The sequence below is a fragment of the Schistocerca cancellata genome, chromosome 9, assembly GCF_023864275.1.
Source record: "Schistocerca cancellata isolate TAMUIC-IGC-003103 chromosome 9, iqSchCanc2.1, whole genome shotgun sequence".
In the NCBI taxonomy this organism is placed as follows: Eukaryota; Metazoa; Arthropoda; class Insecta; order Orthoptera; family Acrididae; genus Schistocerca; species Schistocerca cancellata.
In genome coordinates, this window is record NC_064634.1 from 314,990,849 (window position 1) to 315,003,632 (window position 12,784).

Genomic DNA, 12,784 nt, shown 5'->3' on the forward strand with positions numbered 1-12,784 from the left:
TCAACCATAGAGCATGAAGTCAAATAAAACTGCAGAAAATCTAAAACTAAAATTTCAGTAGGTTTAGATGTGTGCTGAAACAATGCACACAGCATACAAGCAATGCATACAAGCTCTCTCAAGAAACATAATAATGAGTCATTTACATCAGAATTCTTCCTGTAGTATTTTAAACAGACAAGAGTTATGTCTCTGGTCAAGAAAGGTAATGTAGAAAGCTTGGAGAAACTACCAAACCAATTCTCTCCTATCATCATTCTTAAAAATTAATAACCCAGTTAAGAAAGACAGATCAGTGAATTAGTTCAATAAATACAACCTTGCAAACGAATTACAATTTGGGTTCTAAAATGGTAGAAGCAGAGAATCAGGTATAGTAAAATTCACGAAAGTGGTACTTTGTGCATGTGACAAGGATGAATTCATCACGGACATATTCTTAGAAGTTTCTAAGCTTCTTGATACTGTTGAACATAAGATGCTATTAAATAAGCTACATTCAGTAGCAATGAGAAGTATGGCTAATGACTGATTCTGATCATACCTAGCACATAGGGTACAAAGAGCAGAGACTTTAATGAAAAACTTACAGAACCAAAATACATTAATATAGAAGTTCCTAAGAGTAGTTTATCAGAACCCCAATTGTTCCTGATAAACATCAGTACTTTCCCAGTAGTGTTAGTCATAGGGAAAAAGTCTCTTTGCTGATGAAAGTAGTTTTATAGTCACTGAAAAAACAGGAGAACTGCTTGCTGAGAAAGCAAATGAAACCCTAAAAGAAGTTTACATTTTATTAATAAGCAATGAAGTGACACTGAACACAAAGAAAATATATGCCATGATTTTGAGTTTGGAAAGGGTAAATAACACTGTTAAATTAAATATAGATTGGAATCTATAGAGTTTGAAGAGGGTAAATAACACTGTTAAATAAAATATAGATGGCATCTCTATAGATTGCCTAACAATTGTAAAATTTATAGGGCTGAATATTGTTTCTCAGCTGAAGTGGAATCAACACAGAAAGATACTTGCAAACAGAATGTTCCTTGCATGTTATACCTTAAATGTCCTATGATGGGTGTGTAATGCCAGCGTCTTTTAGCTACACATTAATCATATGTACACTCAATTCTTGGCTATTGAACTCTTTACTAGGGAACAAATACACAAAATATAAACACATATTCCAAACCACAGAAATTGGCCATAAGAATAATAATCAAAAGCAGTTATCGAGCTCATTTTAAAGATCTGTTCAAAACAATGGGAATTTTAGCTACACTATTTGAATACATTTAAGAGTCAGTTTCGCACATCAAAAACGACATTGATAATTCCATGGAGTTTCAGGCTTCCAGTGGAATGATATTGACACCTTGCTACAATATCTGATAAGAATTCAGCCATCTTATGGTCAGTTTCATAACACAAACACACCTCTGTCCATCATTATGGCACAAAATCTACACTGAACTTACAGTTACCAAGAAAGAATAAATATAAAACTCAAAACAGCTTTATCTACCAACTAAGAAAAGGGTACAACAAAGTGTCTATGGAGATTAAAGAGATTCCTAAAACAAAGTTATGAGGTGTGATAAAAAAGTAATGAAAATTTTGGTTTTGATTAAAGAAGCTTTATTTATTCATCAAAATCAACTTTGTCCGCTAGGAAGTAATCTGCCCCAGTTAAAATACACTTTTGCCAACACCTTTTACAATATTGGAAGCACTTCTGGAACTCCTATGCTATGCTGTTCAGCTCATTCAGTGAATAGAAAGAATAGAACGTGAATAGAAAGAAATCGCAGGGGATCATGTTTGGCAAATACAGTGGCTGAGGCAACAGTTTCGTTTTTTTGCCAAAAACTCAAGAATGAGCATTGAGGCGTGAGCGGAAGCATTATCGTGATGCAGTTTCAATTAGAGTTTTTGCCATAATTTTGGTCATTTTCTTTTAATTGCTTCAAGAATACGGCACATGACTTGACCATACGTTTCATGCCCAAAATATCCGAAAAAATTGCTTGGCATGAGCCAAAGGATATAACGACATTATTAAAACCTTCGCTGTTTTCCAGAATTATTTTCTTTACTTCTTCCACATTGTCATCAGTAATTGATGTGCTAGGGTGCCAGGGCGATCGTCATCTTCAATGTCTTATCGACACTCTTTGGAACGCTTACACCACTCATAAACTCTTGTCTTACTCGTGGGAGATTCACCAAACGCCACAGTCAACATTTCGAATGCGGTGTTGAACTTTATTTCATTTTCAAGCAAAATGTAACGCTAATCCTTTGATATATGTTTTTCGAAAAGAAGAATTCGCTGACCACTCTAAAACATGTATAATCTTTCCGACTGTCAACAATAAACAGAATGCTGGAAACACACGAAAATGCTAACATAAACCAGGAATATGTGTACCAACAGGATTTGTTCTTTAAATCCCCATTAATGTTTGACCATGCCTCGTCTATAGGCTATTAAAAAACCATAAAGTAATGCATTCTGTATAGTGAATGATTAGTTACATAACGCGGAGTAGGCCTAGTAGTTTGGTAAAAAATGGATAATAATTATAATAATGTTGATGTTGTGGTCTTCAGTCTGAAGACTAATTTGATGCAGTTTTTCACACTAGTCTATTCTGTGCTAGACTCTTCATCTTTACACAACAAATGCAAGCTACACTTATTTGAAGTTGCTTACTATATTCAAGTTTTGATTTGTCCACCCTCCATAAGTTCAGAATTTTTCAAGGAAGCGGAAGCAAAGTGGCTGTGTCGTTTCAAAGGAACCAGGAGTGATTTAGGGAAATCATGAAAAACCTAAATCTGGATGGCCAGATGTGGATTTGAACTGTCATCCTGCTGAATGTGCCCAGTCCGCTGCAGTATTTCCTCATTTGCCATTCCATCTACACATCTTCAGCATTCTTCTATACTGTCACATTTCAAAAGGTTATGGCTACACTCCAGTAACTACCTTTAGAAAAGAATTCCTAACACTCAGATTTATATTAGATGTTAAGAAATTCCTGTTTTTCAGGAGCACTTTTCTTGTTGTTGCCAGTCTGCATTATGTGGCTTTCCTACTTTAAGTACCATCAGTTATTTTGCTGTCCAAATAGTAAAACTCGTCTACTGCTTTTAGCATTTCATTTCCTAAGCTAATTCTTTCAGCATCTGCTGATTTAATTTGACTACATTCTGTTACCATTATTTTACTTTTATTGATGTTCATCTTATAACCTCTTTTCAAGGCGCTATTCATTCTTTTCAAATGCTCTTCCAAGTCCTTAGTCAACTTGTATAAAATTACATTGACATTGGTAAATCTCATACTTTTCATTTCTTCTCCTTAAACTTTAATTTGTTTTCCAAATCCCTCCTTAGCTTCTCCACAGTTTGTTTGTTGTACAGATTGAGTAAGTTGGTGATAGGCTACTTGATTTATTGTGGCTTTCCCTGTTTGGTTTGAGAATAGGGAACAGACAAATAGTAATAGGTAATCATAATGGTATGTGATCAGTTTATACATACTCTGCTTGTTTGATAATGAATTTTTGCGTAAGGTCTGTTCATTATAAATTTGATCATGAGTGACTTTTTTGAAAATATTTCTTTATCAGACTTCATAGATTGAATAATTCCAAAGCATTGGTTCATGCAGGACCACTCCTAAATTTGTAACACGAAAACTGTAGTCATGCCAAGACGCCATTTAATTGGAACAATGGCTTGCAATATAAATGAAACACAAGATTAAATAATATCACTGTATTCACAAAATATTATAGTAAATTGAATTATATAGACACTTATATTAATTCTGCTGCTGTGTGCAACTATGAGTATGCCTAGTGAAATAGAATAGAATAAAATAGAATAATGGGGGGAGGTGCCAAATAACTATCTGCAGTGATGACAGATACGCATTCTATCTGTAGTGCTTCTGGAACAAAAAAGGTGCTATCTTCTCTGCAAGACAACTGAAATGTGCAATTATTCTAATGTTTCAGCAGTTGCACAACACAATCGATACAACTGCTTATACTAATTAATATCTTCAGTAATTCTTTATTTATATTTTGAACTTATATCTATGTTTTTGCAGTATATCAATGCCCATCCTGCAGATGTGTCTTTAAAGCTACGACACTGTCTCACTCCCTTCTTGACTACAGCTTTCCTTTCATTGCATTTGACTCTTATAACTATCATCTTGCTTCTGCACAAGTTGTCAATTTCCTTTTGGTCCCTGTATTTTATGTCTGTTACCTCTAAAATTTCAAAGAGTGTTGTCCAATCCACATAGTCAAAAGCTTTCTCCAAATATACAAATGCTTTAAATATAGGTTTGCTTTTCTTCAACTGATCTACTAAGACAAGTCATAGAATCAGTTTTGCCACACATGTTTCTGCAAGCTGATCTTCCCCTATGTTCGTCTCTACCACTTCTTACCATTCTTCTATAAATAAGATATGTCAATACTTTGCACCCATGACTTATTAAATGACACTTGTCAGTACCTGCCTTCTTTGGAAGTGTAATTATTATGTTCTTCCTGAAGTCTGAAGGTATTTCGCTTGTCTCATATATCTTGCAAGCCATTTGGATAACATTGTCATGGCTCCTCTCCCAAGGCTCTCCAAATTCTGAGGAAATTCGTCTACTTCAGGGGCCTTGTTTCCACTAAGATGTTTCATAGCTCTGTTAAATTCTTCTCACCACATAACACCTTCACAATACATTTTTTCTTGTCTTCAGAAGTTTAGTCTCAAATATCTTCAGTGTATAAAACTAACACCTCCTCATCCTTTTAAGTTCAGCATCTCACTCATTGCAGAGGCTATAAACTGGGAATTTGCAGCACATCAAATGGAAAACAAAATTCGTTGGTGCAGTTCTGATGTTAGCTGATGGTGAGTGTGGTGTTAGGTTATGAAATAACGTGTTGTATGTGTACACCAGTGATCAAAAAAGAAAAAATTAATGAACTGTATAGTACTAGCCATTTACATTATTAAATAACTTCTTAGTGAAACAGTATTATAGAATAGGTATAAACAAATGAGGTATTCCAGAATGAGATTTTCACTCTGCAGCGGAGTGTGCACTGATATGAAACTTCCTGGCAGATTAAAACTGTGTGCCTGACCGAGACTCGAACTCGGGACCTTTGCCTTTCGTGGGAGCACTTGCCCGCGAAAGGCAAAGGTCCCGAGTTCGAGTCTCGGTCGGGCACAGTTTTAATCTGCCAGGAAGTTTCAAATGCGGTACTGCTATAGAAAACAGACAGGCCTTGTGTTTAGGAGGATGTAGGCTGCAATATTCATTTGGCGATCCTGATCTAGGTATTCTGAGGTTTTCTTAAGTTACTTCAGGAAAACGTCAGTATTGTTCCTGCTAAAAGGCTATCGCTGACTATCTGTCCCGTCATTGTGAAATTACACCTGTAAGTATGTAAATGACTTTATATATGAATTATTGTACTTTTTTGTACTTAAACTGTAATACCATAACATGTCCAATATCCTTGTAAAAGTGACCCAAGGATGAATAAAACAACAAGTAGTACTAACTTGTATAGCCTACTCTATACAAGCAAGAACCTTCAGTATGACAACAGCTGTAATGTTGCTAAAACCAATGCTTGCTGCATGTCTTTAAAGGTTGACAACTAGAGAAAAAAGCAAAATGAGAGTTGTCTTCCATGAAATAAGTGTGTTATCTGTACCTGTGGTCTGCATGCAAGAAGAAGATGGCAAAAAGTCATGTTATTTAATCACTGTGTGTTTTGTAATATCAAATAAAGTGAATATAGCATAGAGTTGCAAAAAAGGTAAAAACAGTGAGTGCAAACACGTAAAAATATGATAAAATCAACAAACAAATGTCATAAGAACAATCAAGGATCGTGAAAAAAATGTGACACACAAGAGAAAAGGAAGAAATGACAGCAACAGAACAGCAAGGCGAAATATTACACAGCAAGAACAATTGGCAATAAAAGCAAACCCTCATGTGTTGTGCTGGGAAACTTTCTGATCTATGTACTATAAACTTAAAGAAATATTCCTGTACAAAAGAGACGCTTCTTGAGGAACACAGCAGTTACATCAACAAGTTAATAGTTTAAAATACAATAAAACTAAAGACCTGTTAGTAACATAACTGCTCTACAGAATGTAGCGTTTGAATTAAATCATTTCCAGACAAAAAGACGTCAGACACTATCATCATTCCCAAGAAACTACCTATTATGCCAGAAGAATTGAAACATTTTTCTACAGCATGAGATTCATCATACACAATTGAGAAGATTATGGAAAATCTAATGGAAAGGCTCATGGAAGAAGAGGAATGACTGAAATGAAATAATCAAGGAGATAGCAATGCAGCCACAGGTTTTCATTTCAGGAGGGGCAAAACATTTTCCCCACACATGTAACTTAGAAATTTTGAGGAGACTATTATCTGTTCCTTATTTTTTGCTATTAGTTTTTGCAGAGCACTTAATATCTGGTCAGTGTTATAAATATAAACAAGCTAACTGTATAATTACAGTAAAACCTGTTTCTATACCCCCAGATTTTACATTTTATAGCCATTTATGTTTGTCCTGTTGTAAGCTCTATTTGTCACTGAAAATTTCGTATTGATAACATTCCCATATTTTGCGTTCTCTCTTACTGCACATTATTGTCATTGTGTCACTAATACTGTCAGATAAGACTTTCTTGGATTAGTATCACTCGCAAGAATGTACATGATATTGTTCTGCACCTGCAATCTTCATTGTCTCGTCTGCCAAAATCGAAAATCATTCAGTACTAGTGATGCTGTCAATTAAATAATTTCTTAGTACTTTAGAACATTTATCAACTAATTTATTTTTGATTCTATAAGAAATATTGGTGACATGTTCAGAGGCACTTTCATAATCTTTCCACAATGTTCAGTCACCTGACTGCTCTAAACTGCAATAAATAATCAAAAGCAGTATTTGAATTTGCTTTTCCTCTTGCTGGCAATTCATGTAATGCACACAAAAATGCACGAGAAACAATGAATTTGTACTGGTACTAATTTCACAAGATTCTCATTGGTCAGATGTTGAGTGGAGCACAAGTAAGACCCCCTATAAATTATGTGATGGAATTATGTCTAGAGTTACATAGCCAAACAAAAAATCCTAAATGGACAAATGAGTATAAATTGACCAGTATGAGGGCTAGTTTTGAGAAAAATATTTAATTTATTTAAAGTGATTATGGAAAAATCAATTAGTGATTTCAGGAAAAACTGTAATATTTCACTAACAGCTGCGGCTAAGTATGTAAATGAAATGTTGAAAAGTTAATCTCTTCAAGGCCTAGCTGTTTTGCATGTAAAAAGATACATTGATGTAGAAATTGTGGAATACTTTATTTAATTTTAAAAGTCAGATAAATATCAAAGCGCAGTATAAATTGAAACTTGTGTGCTTTCTCTTGACCCTCATGCTCTTAACAATAACAGAATATGGGTCGCTATGTAAATATATTTCATACTTTCTCAGCAAAACTTGGAAATAAAAAGAAAACTGAAAAAATGGTCAAATTTTTTGTGAAATGATTTGTCTGAAACTAGGAAATGAAATAGATATGAGAAATATTTTGTGCACCTCATTTGCTCTACACGATTTCAACCATGATACAAAGGTGTGTCAAATGTTTCTGTAATATATTTTGTCTCTTTCAGTTTTTTTAATGAGTTCTTCTATACTTTTAGTTTTGTTTGTCATAACGTTAACAAAACTAATTAACTTTTCATCTGCATTTTTTCCCATTTGAAATTCTGAAGTATTTCTGCCGATTCATGTAACTTTTTGAAATTGATGAATAGGTAGCTTATGAATGCGTCATGACGACTGTCATATGTTATAAATGGCTGGAAAACCACCATGGATATAATGACAGCCTGACCAGTCAAAATATTCTCTTTATGCAATTCACATCATTTTTGAAATTATAAATTTGTCAGCTTGTTATGGATTCAATTAAACCTTATACTTATGGAATCATCAGTCTCCTTGTTCTCAGCATAACTTCTGGCATCGTGTATACTGGATCAAGAATCTACTAGCCTTCTCATCAAAGTACCTGAGGCCAGCAGACATATTGACTAGGCTCATATTTTTGCCATCAGCACAATCATAGGAATTTTTAGTAGAAATATCTGAATTTGTTTCACACTTTTCTTGTGATATTTAATCGCAAGTAGTATATTTTTCGATTCTTTCAGTTTCATTTTCGGTTTTCATTCGTTCATGAGGTGCAAAAAAATTACGGGTAAGGGGTCAACCTGAGTGCAGGTCACAGCAGTGGACCGATCGGAGGACACGTGGGACGTGCTCGACGTCCCTCGCATCTCCGCGTCCGATCCCCCACATTGACGCCCCTTGGCAGCAGCCTCAAGCCCCGAAACCTGTTCGTCAAACGAACCGGGGAAGCCCTACGATTAGCCCCACGGAAAGTTTGTCGCTGCCTGCCAGACTTTGGAATGATCTCCCACTCGACCACGGGTAAGGGGTCAACCTGAGTGCAGGTCACAGCAGTGGACCGATCGGAGGACACGTGGGACGTGCTCGACGTCCCTCGCATCTCCGCGTCCGATCCCCCACATTGACGCCCCTTGGCAGCAGCCTCAAGCTGTGTGACGGAAGCCAACGCAGCGTGAAGCTGTGAGCGAAGGGTCGCCAGCTCAGCTAGCATCTGCACTCCTCCTGTTTGAAGCTCGTAAAAATATGTAACAAGCGAACGGTGTATTCGCCTTAGTAGCAGCAGGAACTAGCGTGCGCTCTCGCTGACGTTCTAACTGACACTGAGTTGTTCTAACCAAACAAGCAAAAGCCTGCACGATATGAGAGTCGATACAACGGTCGATAGCAACGGCGGTACTATACACTACACTGTTATTGAAGTAAAAGGTTGTGCCTAGTAAGAACTCGAACACGCAAGAAATTACAAAACTAAACTAAATAATTACACAGATAACTGAAAATAAGTCGCTCCTGTTTGAAGCTCGTAAAAACATGTAAAAAGCGAGCGGTGTACTAGCCTTAGTAGTAGCAGGAACTAGCGATGCGCTCTCGCTGACGGTCTAACTGACACTGTTCGAGGAAAAGGAGATGTTGGAAGTAGATGAGGTCGTAGAGGGTCCGTGTGGAGGACGGGAGGGTATACAGAAGGCGAGGGCAGAGTGCTTGGCATTCGAGGATTTGGAGGGCTTTATAGAATATGGGAGGGCGGAAATCTAGGCGACGCTGGCATGACAAAGCACGGGGTGGATCAAGGATTTGTAGGTGTGAAGGATGGTGGAAAGATGCAGTCCCCATGTCCGTGGGCTGTGTTTTGGATCGTAAGGAGATGCGGAGCGCAGGTGAGGTGACGGTCGAGGGTGAGGCCGAGGGATTTCAGGGTAGGAGTGAAGTGGACAGGACGGCCATAACGGTGAGGTTAAATCGTGGAGCCGGAAGGAGCACGTGGCACGACCTATGATGATTGACGTCTTGGAAGGGTTGATGTAAAGGAGCCACTGACCGTACCAGGCAGTGAAAGACTGCAGGTTCCCATCGTCGGCTTCATAGCAAAAATTGGCGCGAAAACGCCTGCTAATTGGCGGCCGCCACAGGAGCGTCGTCTATCGAAATTCGCGCCCTCTGCAAATACTGTTCTATCTATTGGGCGCAGGCGCATTCGTAAAGGTGAAACTGCATGTCCGCCCTCTGTCGGAATGCACGCTCGCGTTGCTAAAACCAGACGTCAGATATCACCAGACGTGACATTATGAATAAACTGTTTTTTCTCAGCAAAAATTAGAGAAATCGTGTCCCAAGCCTTGTCCAGTTGAAAACCGCCGTCACGATTTAAAAGATTTTGTGCCAGTGGTATTTCCACAGATTCTTTAATTACTGAATCCCAAACCTCGCTGGGGCCAAGATTTTTGTGGCAGAAAAATTCATCGAGTGTCCTGTGTTAATAAAATGGTCAGCTGCGGCTGCGAAAGGCGAGTGTGGCGCTCATATTCAACGCACTTTTCATGCACTGTGCTTGTCGTCTGACCGATGTAAGCCTTGCCACACTGGCAACGTATTTTGTGGATCCCAGCTTTCCATAGATACAGTTCGTCTTTTACCGAACCGAGAAGGGCACTAATCTTCGCTGGTGGCCGAATGATTACTTTAACTTGATTTTTCCCGAGGATCCTGCGTACTTTAGATCAAAGGTTGCCGCCGTATGGAAGGAACGCCCTGGACTTGAACATCTCTTTATCTTCTGCATGTTGTGAGTGGTCACGTTTCTTCCTCCTTAGCGCTGCGCTGATCTGATGTGGAGAGTAACCATTATCTTAGAACACCGACTGTAGATGTTCTAGCTCCTTTGTAAGGCTGTCACCATCAGCAACAAGATGAGCTCGGTGCACCAGCGTTCTAAGGACGCCTGTAGTTGTTGAAGGGCAATGGCAGCTCGACGCTTGCAGATAAAGGTTTATATGAGTGTGCTTACGATACACAGAATGCCCTAATGACCTATCCACTTTCCTATTAACCAAGACGTCCAAAGCCGGTAAGCAACCATCCTTCTTTATTTCCATCATAAACTGGATGTTCTTGTGGACTGTATTCAGATTGTGCAAGAAACGTAACAGTTCTTGTTCACCATGGGGCTGCACTACATGAGTGTCATCTACATATCGCCAGGAGACTCTCGGTTTAAGTTCTGCCGAATCAAGTGCCCTTTCCTCAAAGTCTTCCATAAAAAGTTTGTTACCAAAGGGGAGAGAAGACTGCCCATGGCAATACCGTCAGTCTGCTCAAAATATTCGTTGTTAAATAAAAGAGTATGTCGAGGAAAGGACATGATAAAAAGTGCTGTTTTATCGGTCGTGAACTTATTGCTGATGACTGCCAAAGAGTCCATAAGATGAACTTTAGTGAAAAGTGAGATGACATCGAAGCTCACTAATAAGTCAGTTTCACTGAATTGAAATGATTTCAGTGACGCTGGGAACTTGCAGTCTCCAGTGGTGGACACTCAGCTGAAGATGGCTTGACGACTGCCAGCCGAAATATCGTGGTAAGACGTCAACATGATCCGGCACCAATCCTGAAACCTCATCGAATATTCAATACCCTGGGAAAACAGCAAGAATCACAAAAAACGGTTGCTTAACAATGTCATAATAGATGAAACACTGAATGCTTTAATCCATCGTTAATCTTATTTTTCACGCAAAGTTGTACTACGGTATTTAATGTTCAGTGGCACAGCAGGGAGGGGGGGGGGGGGAGGGAGGTAGGGAGGGAGGTGTGTGGGTGGACAGGTTGCGGGCGGCACTAGGTACCCAGGTCCGTAGGGGCGACAAACTTTGCCAAGTTCGGTGACACGAGTTGTTAAAATATTTTGTTTTTTATCTTTTCATCCCTGACACTTACGGGAGTGGAGGGGGGGGGGGGGGGCATGCGCAGCGCTTCTGGACCGGCCCTGCGCCCTCTGCGTGCATACTAGTATTTTACCGCTAAAATAGAATCTAAACAAAATATTCTCACCCAGAGTTTGAGACAGTGATGTCCATGTCTTAATTCGATGATCATTTTCTTCGTTCGGAAGGCATTGTTAACACAGTCACTAAACTGCTTTTATGATTTAGTTGTGCTGTGAAGTTTTTCGAGGAGTTATTATCTTGTGATAAGTAGAGATTACATCTACATCTACATCTACATGGATACTCTGCAAATCACATTTAAGTGCCTGGCAGAGGGTTCACAGAACCACCTTCACAATTTTCTATTATTCCAATCTCGTATAGCGCGCGGAAAGAATGAGCACCTATATCTTTCCGTATGAGCTCTGATTTCCCTTATTTTATCGTGGTGATCGTTCCGCCCTATGTAGGTCGGTGTCAACAAAATATTTTCGCATTCGGAGGAGTAAGTTGGTGATTGGAATTTCGTGAGAAGATTCCGTCGCAACGAAAAACGCCTTTCTCTTAATGATTTCCAGCCCAAATCCTGTATCATTTCTGTGACACTCTCTCCCCTATTTCGCGGTAATACAAAACTTGCTGCCTTTCTTTGAACTTTTTCAATGTACTCCGTCAGTCCTACCTGATTAAGGATTCCACACCGCGCAATTGTATTGTAAAAGAGGACAGACAAGCTTAGTGTAGGTTGTCTCCTTAGTAGGTCTATTACATTTTCTAAGTGTCCTGCCAATAAAACGCAATCTTTGGTTAGCCTTCCTCACAACATTTTCTATGTGTTTCTTCCAGTTTATGTTGTTCGTAATTGTAATACCTAGGTATTTACGGCTTCTAGATTGGACTGATTTATCGAAGTTTAACGAATTCCTTTTAGCACTCATGTGGATGACCTCACTTTTCGTTATTTAGGGTCAATTGCCACTTTTCGCACCATTCAGATATATTTTCTAAATCGTTTTGCAGTTTGTTTTGATCTTCTGACGACTTTATTAGTTGGTAAACGACAGCGTCATCCGCAAACAACCAAAGACGGCTGCTCAGATTGTCTACCAAATCGTTTATATAGATAAGGAACAGCAAAGGGCCTGTAACACTACCTTGGGGAACGCTTGAAATCACTTCTGTTTTACTCGATGACTTTCCGTAAGTTACTACGAACTGTGACCTCTCTGACAGGAAATCGCAAATCCAGTCGCATAACTTAGGCGATATTCCATAAGCACGCAATTTTACTATGAGCCG

At 38.6% G+C, this 12,784-nt stretch overlaps 1 protein-coding gene across 1 annotated transcript in view; it reads left to right on the forward strand.

Annotated features, from left to right (window-relative positions):
- The window catches only part of LOC126101382 (outer dynein arm-docking complex subunit 1-like), a 145,106-nt gene that overhangs the window by 1,955 nt on the left and 130,367 nt on the right, over positions 1 to 12,784 (forward strand). The gene's annotated exons all lie outside the window — the stretch shown is intronic.